A 15974-nucleotide genomic window follows, 5' to 3' on the forward strand; every position below is an offset into this window, starting at 1 on the left:
TCAAAACGCTGGTTTTTGCTATTGGGCTCTTTTGAGTAATGAATGTTCTGAATTTTCTCCAAAAGTAAAGTAGTTGCAAACTCATGCTTTTAGAGACTTGTTTGGGCTCATGAGAGGAGTAGAAAAACATCAAAAATTTCAGTCCTGCATGATTCTACTAAGAAATGTGTGTTCATTCAAACCGCTGGTTTTTGATAGTTTGGGCCCTATTGAATAATGAATGTTTTGAATTTTCTCCAAAAGTAAAGTAGTTGCAAACTCATCCTTTTAGAAACTTGTTTGGGCTGTTGAGAGGAGTAAAAAACCATCAAAAATTTCAATCCTGCATGATTCTACCAAGAAATGTGATTCTTCATTCAAAACGCTGGTTTTTGCTATTGGGCTCTATTGAATAATGAATGTTTTGAATTTTCTCCAAAAGTAAAGTAGTTGCAAACTCATGCTTTTAGAGACTTGTTTGGGCTCATGAGAGGAGTAGAAAAACATCAAAAATTTCAGTCCTGCATGATTCTACCAAGAAATGTGTGTTCATTGAAACCGCTGGTTTTTGATAGTTTGGGCCCTATTGAATAATGAATGTTTTGAATTTTCTCCAAAAGTAAAGTAGTTGCAAACTCATCCTTTTAGAAACTTGTTTGGGATGTTGAGAGGAGTAAAAAACCATCAAAAATTTCAATCCTGCATGATTCTACCAAGAAATGTGATTCTTCATTCAAAACGCTGGTTTTTGCTATTGGGCTCTATTGAATAATGAATGTTTTGAATTTTCTACAAAAGTAAAGTAGTTGCAAACTCATCCTTTTAGAGACTTGTTTGGGCTCATGAGAGGAGTAGAAAAACATCAAAAATTTCAGTCCTGCACGATTCTACCAAGAAATGTGTGTTCATTCAAACCGCTGGTTTTTGATAGTTTGGGCCCTATTGAATAATGAATGTTTTGAATTTTCTCCAAAAGTAAAGTAGTTGCAAACTCATCCTTTTAGAAACTTGTTTGGGCTGTTGAGAGGAGTAAAAAACCATCAAAAATTTCAATCCTGCATGATTCTACCAAGAAATGTGATTCTTCATTCAAAACCTGTTTTTTGCTATTGGGCTCTATTGAATAATGAATGTTTTGAATTTTCTCCAAAAGTAAAGTAGTTGCAAACTCATGCTTTTAGAGACTTGTTTGGGCTCATGAGAGGAGTAGAAAAACATCAAAAATTTCAGTCCTGCATGATTCTACCAAGAAATGTGTGTTCATTGAAACCGCTGGTTTTTGATAGTTTGGGCCCTATTGAATAATGAATGTTTTGAATTTTCTCCAAAAGTAAAGTAGTTGCAAACTCATCCTTTTAGAAACTTGTTTGGGCTGTTGAGAGGAGTAAAAAACCATCAAAAATTTCAATCCTGCATGATTCTACCAAGAAATGTGATTCTTCATTCAAAACCTGATTTTTGCTATTGGGCTCTATTGAATAATGAATGTTTTGAATTTTCTCCAAAAGTAAAGTAGTTGCAAACTCATGCTTTTAGAGACTTGTTTGGGCTCATGAGAGGAGTAGAAAAACATCAAAAATTTCAGTCCTGCATGATTCTACCAAGAAATGTGTGTTCATTGAAACCGCTGGTTTTTGATAGTTTGGGCCCTATTGAATAATGAATGTTTTGAATTTTCTCCAAAAGTAAAGTAGTTGCAAACTCATCCTTTTAGAAACTTGTTTGGGCTTTTGGGAGGAGTAAAAAACCATCAAAAATTTCAATCCTGCATGATTCTACCAAGAAATGTGATTCTTCATTCAAAACGCTGGTTTTTGCTATTGGGCTCTTTTGAGTAATGAATGTTCTGAATTTTCTCCAAAAGTAAAGTAGTTGCAAACTCATGCTTTTAGAGACTTGTTTGGGCTCATGAGAGGAGTAGAAAAACATCAAAAATTTCAGTCCTGCATGATTCTACCAAGAAATGTGTGTTCATTCAAACCGCTGGTTTTTGATAGTTTGGGCCCTATTGAATAATGAATGTTTTGAATTTTCTCCAAAAGTAAAGTAGTTGCAAACTCATCCTTTTAGAAACTTGTTTAGGCTGTTGAGAGGAGTAAAAAACCATCAAAAATTTCAATCCTGCATGATTTTACCAAGAAATGTGATTCTTCATTCAAAACCTGATTTTTGCTATTGGGCTCTATTGAATAATGAATGTTTTGAATTTTCTCCAAAAGTAAAGTAGTTGCAAACTCATGCTTTTAGAGACTTGTTTGGGCTCATGAGAGGAGTAGAAAAACATCAAAAATTTCAGTCCTGCATGATTCTACCAAGAAATGTGTGTTCATTGAAACCGCTGGTTTTTGATAGTTTGGGCCCTATTGAATAATGAATGTTTTGAATTTTCTCCAAAAGTAAAGTAGTTGCAAACTCATCCTTTTAGAAACTTGTTTGGGCTGTTGAGAGGAGTAAAAAACCATCAAAAATTTCAATTCTGCATGATTCTACCAAGAAATGTGATTCTTCATTCAAAACGCTGGTTTTTGCTTTTGGGCTCTATTGAATAATGAATGTTTTGAATTTTCTCCAAAAGTAAAGTAGTTGCAAACTCATGCTTTTAGAGACTTGTTTGGGCTCATGAGAGGAGTAGAAAAACATCAAAAATTTCAGTCCTGCATGATTCTACCAAGAAATGTGTGTTCATTGAAACCGCTGGTTTTTGATAGTTTGGGCCCTATTGAATAATGAATGTTTTGAATTTTCTCCAAAAGTAAAGTAGTTGCAAACTCATCCTTTTAGAAACTTGTTTGGGCTGTTGAGAGGAGTAAAAAACCATCAAAAATTTCAATCCTGCATGATTCTACCAAGAAATGTGATTCTTCATTCAAAACCTGATTTTTGCTATTGGGCTCTATTGAATAATGAATGTTTTGAATTTTCTCCAAAAGTAAAGTAGTTGCAAACTCATGCTTTTAGAGACTTGTTTGGGCTCATGAGAGGAGTAGAAAAACATCAAAAATTTCAGTCCTGCATGATTCTACCAAGAAATGTGTGTTCATTGAAACCGCTGGTTTTTGATAGTTTGGGCCCTATTGAATAATGAATGTTTTGAATTTTCTCCAAAAGTAAAGTAGTTGCAAACTCATCCTTTTAGAAACTTGTTTGGGCTTTTGGGAGGAGTAAAAAACCATCAAAAATTTCAATCCTGCATGATTCTACCAAGAAATGTGATTCTTCATTCAAAACGCTGGTTTTTGCTATTGGGCTCTTTTGAGTAATGAATGTTCTGAATTTTCTCCAAAAGTAAAGTAGTTGCAAACTCATGCTTTTAGAGACTTGTTTGGGCTCATGAGAGGAGTAGAAAAACATCAAAAATTTCAGTCCTGCATGATTCTACCAAGAAATGTGTGTTCATTCAAACCGCTGGTTTTTGATAGTTTGGGCCCTATTGAATAATGAATGTTTTGAATTTTCTCCAAAAGTAAAGTAGTTGCAAACTCATCCTTTTAGAAACTTGTTTAGGCTGTTGAGAGGAGTAAAAAACCATCAAAAATTTCAATCCTGCATGATTTTACCAAGAAATGTGATTCTTCATTCAAAACCTGATTTTTGCTATTGGGCTCTATTGAATAATGAATGTTTTGAATTTTCTCCAAAAGTAAAGTAGTTGCAAACTCATGCTTTTAGAGACTTGTTTGGGCTCATGAGAGGAGTAGAAAAACATCAAAAATTTCAGTCCTGCATGATTCTACCAAGAAATGTGTGTTCATTGAAACCGCTGGTTTTTGATAGTTTGGGCCCTATTGAATAATGAATGTTTTGAATTTTCTCCAAAAGTAAAGTAGTTGCAAACTCATCCTTTTAGAAACTTGTTTGGGCTGTTGAGAGGAGTAAAAAACCATCAAAAATTTCAATTCTGCATGATTCTACCAAGAAATGTGATTCTTCATTCAAAACGCTGGTTTTTGCTTTTGGGCTCTATTGAATAATGAATGTTTTGAATTTTCTCCAAAAGTAAAGTAGTTGCAAACTCATGCTTTTAGAGACTTGTTTGGGCTCATGAGAGGAGTAGAAAAACATCAAAAATTTCAGTCCTGCATGATTCTACCAAGAAATGTGTGTTCATTGAAACCGCTGGTTTTTGATAGTTTGGGCCCTATTGAATAATGAATGTTTTGAATTTTCTCCAAAAGTAAAGTAGTTGCAAACTCATCCTTTTAGAAACTTGTTTGGGCTGTTGAGAGGAGTAAAAAACCATCAAAAATTTCAATCCTGCATGATTCTACCAAGAAATGTGATTCTTCATTCAAAACCTGATTTTTGCTATTGGGCTCTATTGAATAATGAATGTTTTGAATTTTCTCCAAAAGTAAAGTAGTTGCAAACTCATGCTTTTAGAGACTTGTTTGGGCTCATGAGAGGAGTAGAAAAACATCAAAAATTTCAGTCCTGCATGATTCTACCAAGAAATGTGTGTTCATTGAAACCGCTGGTTTTTGATAGTTTGGGCCCTATTGAATAATGAATGTTTTGAATTTTCTCCAAAAGTAAAGTAGTTGCATACTCATCCTTTTAGAAACTTGTTTGGGCTGTTGAGAGGAGTAAAAAACCGTCAAAAATTTCAATCCTGCATGATTCTACCAAGAAATGTGATTCTTCATTCAAAACCTGATTTTTGCTATTGGGCTCTATTGAATAATGAATGTTTTGAATTTTCTCCAAAAGTAAAGTAGTTGCAAACTCATCCTTTTAGAAACTTGTTTGGGCTGTTGAGAGGAGTAAAACACCATCAAAAATTTCAATCCTGCATGATTCTACCAAGAAATGTGATTCTTCATTCAAACCGCTGGTTTTTGATATTTTGGGCCCTATTGAATAATGAATGTTTTGAATTTTCTCCAAAAGTAAAGTAGTTGCAAACTCATCCTTTTAGAAACTTGTTTGGGCTGTTGAGAGGAGTAAAAAACCATCAAAAATTTCAATCCTGCATGATTCTACCAAGAAATGTGATTCTTGATTCAAAACCTGATTTTTGCTATTGGGCTCTATTGAATAATGAATGTTTTGAATTTTCTCCAAAAGTAAAGTAGTTGCAAACTCATGCTTTTAGAGACTTGTTTGGGCTCATGAGAGGAGTAGAAAAACATCAAAAATTTCAGTCCTGCATGATTCTACCAAGAAATGTGTGTTCATTGAAACCGCTGGTTTTTGATAGTTTGGGCCCTATTGAATAATGAATGTTTTGAATTTTCTCCAAAAGTAAAGTAGTTGCAAACTCATCCTTTTAGAAACTTGTTTGGGCTGTTGAGAGGAGTAAAAACCATCAAAAATTTCAATCCTGCATGATTCTACCAAGAAATGTGATTCTTCATTCAAAACGCTGGTTTTTGCTATTGGGCTCTATTGAATAATGAATGTTTTGAATTTTCTCCAAAAGTAAAGTAGTTGCAAACTCATGCTTTTAGAGACTTGTTTGGGCTCATGAGAGGAGTAGAAAAACATCAAAAATTTCAGTCTTGCATGATTCTACCAAGAAATGTGTGTTCATTGAAACCGCTGTTTTTTGATAGTTTGGGCCCTATTGAATAATGAATGTTTTGAATTTTCTCCAAAAGTAAAGTAGTTGCAAACTCATCCTTTTAGAAACTTGTTTGGGCTGTTGAGAGGAGTAAAAAACCATCAAAAATTTCAATCCTGCATGATTTTACCAAGAAATGTGATTCTTCATTCAAAACCTGATTTTTGCTATTGGGCTCTATTGAATAGTGAATGTTTTGAATTTTCTCCAAAAGTAAAGTAGTTGCAAACTCATGCTTTTAGAGACTTGTTTGGGCTCATGAGAGGAGTAGAAAAACATCAAAAATTTCAGTCCTGCATGATTCTACCAAGAAATGTGTGTTCATTCAAACCGCTGGTTTTTGATAGTTTGGGCCCTATTGAATAATGAATGTTTTGAATTTTCTCCAAAAGTAAAGTAGTTGCAAACTCATCCTTTTAGAAACTTGTTTGGGCTGTTGAGAGGAGTAAAAAAACCATCAAAAATTTCAATCCTGCATGATTCTACCAAGAAATGTGATTCTTCATTCAAAACCTGATTTTTGCTATTGGGCTCTATTGAATAATGAATGTTTTGAATTTTCTCCAAAAGTAAAGTAGTTGCAAACTCATGCTTTTAGAGACTTGTTTGGGCTCATGAGAGGAGTAGAAAAACATCAAAAATTTCAGTCCTGCATGATTCTACCAAGAAATGTGTGTTCATGGAAACCGCTGGTTTTTGATAGTTTGGGCCCTATTGAATAATGAATGTTTTGAATTTTCTCCAAAAGTAAAGTAGTTGCAAACTCATCCTTTTAGAAACTTGTTTGGGCTGTTGAGAGGAGTAAAAAACCATCAAAAATTTCAATCCTGCATGATTCTACCAAGAAATGTGATTCTTCATTCAAAACGCTGGTTTTTGCTATTGGGCTCTATTGAATAATGAATGTTTTGAATTTTCTCCAAAAGTAAAGTAGTTGCAAACTCATCCTTTTAGAGACTTGTTTGGGCTCATGAGAGGAGTAGAAAAACATCAAAAATTTCAGTCCTGCACGATTCTACCAAGAAATGTGTGTTCATTCAAACCGCTGGTTTTTGATATTTTGGGCCCTATTGAATAATGAATGTTTTGAATTTTCTCCAAAAGTAAAGTAGTTGCAAACTCATCCTTTTAGAAACTTGTTTGGGCTGTTGAGAGGAGTAAAAAACCATCAAAAATTTCAATCCTGCATGATTCTACCAAGAAATGTGATTCTTCATTCAAAACCTGATTTTTGCTATTGGGCTCTATTGAATAATGAATGTTTTGAATTTTCTCCAAAAGTAAAGTAGTTGCAAACTCATGCTTTTAGAGACTTGTTTGGGCTCATGAGAGGAGTAGAAAAACATCAAAAATTTCAGTCCTGCATGATTCTACCAAGAAATGTGTGTTCATTGAAACCGCTGGTTTTTGATAGTTTGGGCCCTATTGAATAATGAATGTTTTGAATTTTCTCCAAAAGTAAAGTAGTTGCAAACTCATCCTTTTAGAAACTTGTTTGGGCTGTTGAGAGGAGTAAAAAAACATCAAAAATTTCAATCCTGCATGATTCTACCAAGAAATGTGATTCTTCATTCAAAACGCTGGTTTTTGCTATTGGGCTCTATTGAATAATGAATGTTTTGAATTTTCTCCAAAAGTAAAGTAGTTGCAAACTCATCCTTTTAGAGACTTGTTTGGGCTCATGAGAGGAGTAGAAAAACATCCAAAATTTCAGTCCTGCACGATTCTACCAAGAAATGTGTGTTCATTCAAACCGCTGGTTTTTGATATTTTGGGCTCTATTGAATAATGAGTGTTTTGAATTTTCTCCAAAAGTAAAGTAGTTGCAAACTCATCCTTTTAGAAACTTGTTTGGGCTGTTGAGCGGAGTAAAAAACCATCAAAAATTTCAATCCTGCATGATTCTACCAAGAAATGTGATTCTTCATTCAAAACGCTGGTTTTTGCTATTGGGCTCTATTGAATAATGAATGTTTTGAATTTTCTCCAAAAGTAAAGTAGTTGCAAACTCATCCTTTTAGAGACTTGTTTGGGCTCATGAGAGGAGTAGAAAAACATCAAAAATTTCAGTCCTGCACGATTCTACCAAGAAATGTGTGTTCATTCAAACCGCTGGTTTTTGATATTTTGGGCCCAATTGAATAATGAATGTTTTGAATTTTCTCCAAAAGTAAAGTAGTTGCAAACTCATCCTTTTAGAAACTTGTTTGGGCTGTTGAGAGGAGTAAAAAACCATCAAAAATTTCAATCCTGCATGATTCTACCAAGAAATGTGATTCTTCATTCAAAACGCTGGTTTTTGCTATTGGGCTCTATTGAATAATGAATGTTTTGAATTTTCTCCAAAAGTAAAGTAGTTGCAAACTCATGCTTTTAGAGACTTGTTTGGGCTCATGAGAGGAGTAGAAAAACATCAAAAATTTCAGTCCTGCATGATTCTACCAAGAAATGTGTGTTCATTGAAACCGCTGGTTTTTGATAGTTTGGGCCCTATTGAATAATGAATGTTTTGAATTTTCTCCAAAAGTAAAGTAGTTGCAAACTCATCCTTTTAGAAACTTGTTTGGGCTGTTGAGAGGAGTAAAAAACCGTCAAAAATTTCAATCCTGCATGATTCTACCAAGAAATGTGATTCTTCATTCAAAACCTGATTTTTGCTATTGGGCTCTATTGAATAATGAATGTTTTGAATTTTCTCCAAAAGTAAAGTAGTTGCAAACTCATCCTTTTAGAAACTTGTTTGGGCTGTTGAGAGGAGTAAAACACCATCAAAAATTTCAATCCTGCATGATTCTACCAAGAAATGTGATTCTTCATTCAAACCGCTGGTTTTTGATATTTTGGGCCCTATTGAATAATGAATGTTTTGAATTTTCTCCAAAAGTAAAGTAGTTGCAAACTCATCCTTTTAGAAACTTGTTTGGGCTGTTGAGAGGAGTAAAAAACCATCAAAAATTTCAATCCTGCATGATTCTACCAAGAAATGTGATTCTTGATTCAAAACCTGATTTTTGCTATTGGGCTCTATTGAATAATGAATGTTTTGAATTTTCTCCAAAAGTAAAGTAGTTGCAAACTCATGCTTTTAGAGACTTGTTTGGGCTCATGAGAGGAGTAGAAAAACATCAAAAATTTCAGTCCTGCATGATTCTACCAAGAAATGTGTGTTCATTGAAACCGCTGGTTTTTGATAGTTTGGGCCCTATTGAATAATGAATGTTTTGAATTTTCTCCAAAAGTAAAGTAGTTGCAAACTCATCCTTTTAGAAACTTGTTTGGGCTGTTGAGAGGAGTAAAAACCATCAAAAATTTCAATCCTGCATGATTCTACCAAGAAATGTGATTCTTCATTCAAAACGCTGGTTTTTGCTATTGGGCTCTATTGAATAATGAATGTTTTGAATTTTCTCCAAAAGTAAAGTAGTTGCAAACTCATGCTTTTAGAGACTTGTTTGGGCTCATGAGAGGAGTAGAAAAACATCAAAAATTTCAGTCTTGCATGATTCTACCAAGAAATGTGTGTTCATTGAAACCGCTGTTTTTTGATAGTTTGGGCCCTATTGAATAATGAATGTTTTGAATTTTCTCCAAAAGTAAAGTAGTTGCAAACTCATCCTTTTAGAAACTTGTTTGGGCTGTTGAGAGGAGTAAAAAACCATCAAAAATTTCAATCCTGCATGATTTTACCAAGAAATGTGATTCTTCATTCAAAACCTGATTTTTGCTATTGGGCTCTATTGAATAGTGAATGTTTTGAATTTTCTCCAAAAGTAAAGTAGTTGCAAACTCATGCTTTTAGAGACTTGTTTGGGCTCATGAGAGGAGTAGAAAAACATCAAAAATTTCAGTCCTGCATGATTCTACCAAGAAATGTGTGTTCATTCAAACCGCTGGTTTTTGATAGTTTGGGCCCTATTGAATAATGAATGTTTTGAATTTTCTCCAAAAGTAAAGTAGTTGCAAACTCATCCTTTTAGAAACTTGTTTGGGCTGTTGAGAGGAGTAAAAAACCATCAAAAATTTCAATCCTGCATGATTCTACCAAGAAATGTGATTCTTCATTCAAAACGCTGGTTTTTGCTATTGGGCTCTATTGAATAATGAATGTTTTGAATTTTCTCCAAAAGTAAAGTAGTTGCAAACTCATCCTTTTAGAGACTTGTTTGGGCTCATGAGAGGAGTAGAAAAACATCAAAAATTTCAGTCCTGCATGATTCTACCAAGAAATGTGTGTTCATTGAAACCGCTGGTTTTTGATTGTTTGGGCCCTATTGAATAATGAATGTTTTGAATTTTCTCCAAAAGTAAAGTAGTTGCAAACTCATCCTTTTAGAAACTTGTTTGGGCTGTTGAGAGGAGTAAAAAACCATCAAAAATTTCAATCCTGCATGATTCTACCAAGAAATGTGATTCTTCATTCAAAACGCTGGTTTTTGCTATTGGGCTCTATTGAATAATGAATGTTTTGAATTTTCTCCAAAAGTAAAGTAGTTGCAAACTCATGCTTTTAGAGACTTGTTTGGGCTCATGAGAGGAGTAGAAAAACATCAAAAATTTCAGTCCTGCATGATTCTACCAAGAAATGTGTGTTCATTGAAACCGCTGGTTTTTGATAGTTTGGGCCCTATTGAATAATGAATGTTTTGAATTTTCTCCAAAAGTAAAGTAGTTGCAAACTCATCCTTTTAGAAACTTGTTTGGGCTGTTGAGAGGAGTAAAAAACCATCAAAAATTTCAATCCTGCATGATTCTACCAAGAAATGTGATTCTTCATTCAAAACGCTGGTTTTTGCTATTGGGCTCTATTGAATAATGAATGTTTTGAATTTTCTCCAAAAGTAAAGTAGTTGCAAACTCATCCTTTTAGAGACTTGTTTGGGCTCATGAGAGGAGTAGAAAAACATCAAAAATTTCAGTCCTGCACGATTCTACCAAGAAATGTGTGTTCATTCAAACCGCTGGTTTTTGATATTTTGGGCCCTATTGAATAATGAATGTTTTGAATTTTCTCCAAAAGTAAAGTAGTTGCAAACTCATCCTTTTAGAAACTTGTTTGGGCTGTTGAGAGGAGTAAAAAACCATCAAAAATTTCAATCCTGCATGATTCTACCAAGAAATGTGATTCTTCATTCAAAACCTGTTTTTTGCTATTGGGCTCTATTGAATAATGAATGTTTTGAATTTTCTCCAAAAGTAAAGTAGTTGCAAACTCATGCTTTTAGAGACTTGTTTGGGCTCATGAGAGGAGTAGAAAAACATCAAAAATTTCAGTCCTGCATGATTCTACCAAGAAATGTGTGTTCATTGAAACCGCTGGTTTTTGATAGTTTGGGCCCTATTGAATAATGAATGTTTTGAATTTTCTCCAAAAGTAAAGTAGTTGCAAACTCATCCTTTTAGAAACTTGTTTGGGCTGTTGAGAGGAGTAAAAAACCATCAAAAATTTCAATTCTGCATGATTCTACCAAGAAATGTGATTCTTCATTCAAAACGCTGGTTTTTGCTTTTGGGCTCTATTGAATAATGAATGTTTTGAATTTTCTCCAAAAGTAAAGTAGTTGCAAACTCATGCTTTTAGAGACTTGTTTGGGCTCATGAGAGGAGTAGAAAAACATCAAAAATTTCAGTCCTGCATGATTCTACCAAGAAATGTGTGTTCATTGAAACCGCTGGTTTTTGATAGTTTGGGCCCTATTGAATAATGAATGTTTTGAATTTTCTCCAAAAGTAAAGTAGTTGCAAACTCATCCTTTTAGAAACTTGTTTGGGCTGTTGAGAGGAGTAAAAAACCATCAAAAATTTCAATCCTGCATGATTCTACCAAGAAATGTGATTCTTCATTCAAAACCTGATTTTTGCTATTGGGCTCTATTGAATAATGAATGTTTTGAATTTTCTCCAAAAGTAAAGTAGTTGCAAACTCATGCTTTTAGAGACTTGTTTGGGCTCATGAGAGGAGTAGAAAAACATCAAAAATTTCAGTCCTGCATGATTCTACCAAGAAATGTGTGTTCATTGAAACCGCTGGTTTTTGATAGTTTGGGCCCTATTGAATAATGAATGTTTTGAATTTTCTCCAAAAGTAAAGTAGTTGCAAACTCATCCTTTTAGAAACTTGTTTGGGCTTTTGGGAGGAGTAAAAAACCATCAAAAATTTCAATCCTGCATGATTCTACCAAGAAATGTGATTCTTCATTCAAAACGCTGGTTTTTGCTATTGGGCTCTTTTGAGTAATGAATGTTCTGAATTTTCTCCAAAAGTAAAGTAGTTGCAAACTCATGCTTTTAGAGACTTGTTTGGGCTCATGAGAGGAGTAGAAAAACATCAAAAATTTCAGTCCTGCATGATTCTACTAAGAAATGTGTGTTCATTCAAACCGCTGGTTTTTGATAGTTTGGGCCCTATTGAATAATGAATGTTTTGAATTTTCTCCAAAAGTAAAGTAGTTGCAAACTCATCCTTTTAGAAACTTGTTTGGGCTGTTGAGAGGAGTAAAAAACCATCAAAAATTTCAATCCTGCATGATTCTACCAAGAAATGTGATTCTTCATTCAAAACGCTGGTTTTTGCTATTGGGCTCTATTGAATAATGAATGTTTTGAATTTTCTCCAAAAGTAAAGTAGTTGCAAACTCATGCTTTTAGAGACTTGTTTGGGCTCATGAGAGGAGTAGAAAAACATCAAAAATTTCAGTCCTGCATGATTCTACCAAGAAATGTGTGTTCATTGAAACCGCTGGTTTTTGATAGTTTGGGCCCTATTGAATAATGAATGTTTTGAATTTTCTCCAAAAGTAAAGTAGTTGCAAACTCATCCTTTTAGAAACTTGTTTGGGATGTTGAGAGGAGTAAAAAACCATCAAAAATTTCAATCCTGCATGATTCTACCAAGAAATGTGATTCTTCATTCAAAACGCTGGTTTTTGCTATTGGGCTCTATTGAATAATGAATGTTTTGAATTTTCTACAAAAGTAAAGTAGTTGCAAACTCATCCTTTTAGAGACTTGTTTGGGCTCATGAGAGGAGTAGAAAAACATCAAAAATTTCAGTCCTGCACGATTCTACCAAGAAATGTGTGTTCATTCAAACCGCTGGTTTTTGATATTTTGGGCCCTATTGAATAATGAATGTTTTGAATTTTCTCCAAAAGTAAAGTAGTTGCAAACTCATCCTTTTAGAAACTTGTTTGGGCTGTTGAGAGGAGTAAAAAACCATCAAAAATTTCAATCCTGCATGATTCTACCAAGAAATGTGATTCTTCATTCAAAACCTGTTTTTTGCTATTGGGCTCTATTGAATAATGAATGTTTTGAATTTTCTCCAAAAGTAAAGTAGTTGCAAACTCATGCTTTTAGAGACTTGTTTGGGCTCATGAGAGGAGTAGAAAAACATCAAAAATTTCAGTCCTGCATGATTCTACCAAGAAATGTGTGTTCATTGAAACCGCTGGTTTTTGATAGTTTGGGCCCTATTGAATAATGAATGTTTTGAATTTTCTCCAAAAGTAAAGTAGTTGCAAACTCATCCTTTTAGAAACTTGTTTGGGCTGTTGAGAGGAGTAAAAAACCATCAAAAATTTCAATCCTGCATGATTCTACCAAGAAATGTGATTCTTCATTCAAAACCTGATTTTTGCTATTGGGCTCTATTGAATAATGAATGTTTTGAATTTTCTCCAAAAGTAAAGTAGTTGCAAACTCATGCTTTTAGAGACTTGTTTGGGCTCATGAGAGGAGTAGAAAAACATCAAAAATTTCAGTCCTGCATGATTCTACCAAGAAATGTGTGTTCATTGAAACCGCTGGTTTTTGATAGTTTGGGCCCTATTGAATAATGAATGTTTTGAATTTTCTCCAAAAGTAAAGTAGTTGCAAACTCATCCTTTTAGAAACTTGTTTGGGCTTTTGGGAGGAGTAAAAAACCATCAAAAATTTCAATCCTGCATGATTCTACCAAGAAATGTGATTCTTCATTCAAAACGCTGGTTTTTGCTATTGGGCTCTTTTGAGTAATGAATGTTCTGAATTTTCTCCAAAAGTAAAGTAGTTGCAAACTCATGCTTTTAGAGACTTGTTTGGGCTCATGAGAGGAGTAGAAAAACATCAAAAATTTCAGTCCTGCATGATTCTACCAAGAAATGTGTGTTCATTCAAACCGCTGGTTTTTGATAGTTTGGGCCCTATTGAATAATGAATGTTTTGAATTTTCTCCAAAAGTAAAGTAGTTGCAAACTCATCCTTTTAGAAACTTGTTTAGGCTGTTGAGAGGAGTAAAAAACCATCAAAAATTTCAATCCTGCATGATTTTACCAAGAAATGTGATTCTTCATTCAAAACCTGGTTTTTGCTTTTGGGCTCTATTGAATAATGAATGTTTTGAATTTTCTCCAAAAGTAAAGTAGTTGCAAACTCATGCTTTTAGAGACTTGTTTGGGCTCATGAGAGGAGTAGAAAAACATCAAAAATTTCAGTCCTGCATGATTCTACCAAGAAATGTGTGTTCATTGAAACCGCTGGTTTTTGATAGTTTGGGCCCTATTGAATAATGAATGTTTTGAATTTTCTCCAAAAGTAAAGTAGTTGCAAACTCATCCTTTTAGAAACTTGTTTGGGCTGTTGAGAGGAGTAAAAAACCATCAAAAATTTCAATCCTGCATGATTCTACCAAGAAATGTGATTCTTCATTCAAAACCTGATTTTTGCTATTGGGCTCTATTGAATAATGAATGTTTTGAATTTTCTCCAAAAGTAAAGTAGTTGCAAACTCATGCTTTTAGAGACTTGTTTGGGCTCATGAGAGGAGTAGAAAAACATCAAAAATTTCAGTCCTGCATGATTCTACCAAGAAATGTGTGTTCATTGAAACCGCTGGTTTTTGATAGTTTGGGCCCTATTGAATAATGAATGTTTTGAATTTTCTCCAAAAGTAAAGTAGTTGCAAACTCATCCTTTTAGAAACTTGTTTGGGCTTTTGGGAGGAGTAAAAAACCATCAAAAATTTCAATCCTGCATGATTCTACCAAGAAATGTGATTCTTCATTCAAAACGCTGGTTTTTGCTATTGGGCTCTTTTGAGTAATGAATGTTCTGAATTTTCTCCAAAAGTAAAGTAGTTGCAAACTCATGCTTTTAGAGACTTGTTTGGGCTCATGAGAGGAGTAGAAAAACATCAAAAATTTCAGTCCTGCATGATTCTACCAAGAAATGTGTGTTCATTCAAACCGCTGGTTTTTGATAGTTTGGGCCCTATTGAATAATGAATGTTTTGAATTTTCTCCAAAAGTAAAGTAGTTGCAAACTCATCCTTTTAGAAACTTGTTTAGGCTGTTGAGAGGAGTAAAAAACCATCAAAAATTTCAATCCTGCATGATTTTACCAAGAAATGTGATTCTTCATTCAAAACCTGATTTTTGCTATTGGGCTCTATTGAATAATGAATGTTTTGAATTTTCTCCAAAAGTAAAGTAGTTGCAAACTCATGCTTTTAGAGACTTGTTTGGGCTCATGAGAGGAGTAGAAAAACATCAAAAATTTCAGTCCTGCATGATTCTACCAAGAAATGTGTGTTCATTGAAACCGCTGGTTTTTGATAGTTTGGGCCCTATTGAATAATGAATGTTTTGAATTTTCTCCAAAAGTAAAGTAGTTGCAAACTCATCCTTTTAGAAACTTGTTTGGGCTGTTGAGAGGAGTAAAAAACCATCAAAAATTTCAATTCTGCATGATTCTACCAAGAAATGTGATTCTTCATTCAAAACGCTGGTTTTTGCTTTTGGGCTCTATTGAATAATGAATGTTTTGAATTTTCTCCAAAAGTAAAGTAGTTGCAAACTCATGCTTTTAGAGACTTGTTTGGGCTCATGAGAGGAGTAGAAAAACATCAAAAATTTCAGTCCTGCATGATTCTACCAAGAAATGTGTGTTCATTGAAACCGCTGGTTTTTGATAGTTTGGGCCCTATTGAATAATGAATGTTTTGAATTTTCTCCAAAAGTAAAGTAGTTGCAAACTCATCCTTTTAGAAACTTGTTTGGGCTGTTGAGAGGAGTAAAAAACCATCAAAAATTTCAATCCTGCATGATTCTACCAAGAAATGTGATTCTTCATTCAAAACCTGATTTTTGCTATTGGGCTCTATTGAATAATGAATGTTTTGAATTTTCTCCAAAAGTAAAGTAGTTGCAAACTCATGCTTTTAGAGACTTGTTTGGGCTCATGAGAGGAGTAGAAAAACATCAAAAATTTCAGTCCTGCATGATTCTACCAAGAAATGTGTGTTCATTGAAACCGCTGGTTTTTGATAGTTTGGGCCCTATTGAATAATGAATGTTTTGAATTTTCTCCAAAAGTAAAGTAGTTGCAAACTCATCCTTTTAGAAACTTGTTTGGGCTTTTGGGAGGAGTAAAAAACCATCAAAAATTTCAATCCTGCATG

Source organism: Dendrobates tinctorius, unplaced genomic scaffold (assembly GCF_039654945.1).
Source record: "Dendrobates tinctorius isolate UK_male_01 unplaced genomic scaffold, ASM3965494v1 ptg000033l, whole genome shotgun sequence".
Classification (NCBI taxonomy): Eukaryota; Metazoa; Chordata; class Amphibia; order Anura; family Dendrobatidae; genus Dendrobates; species Dendrobates tinctorius.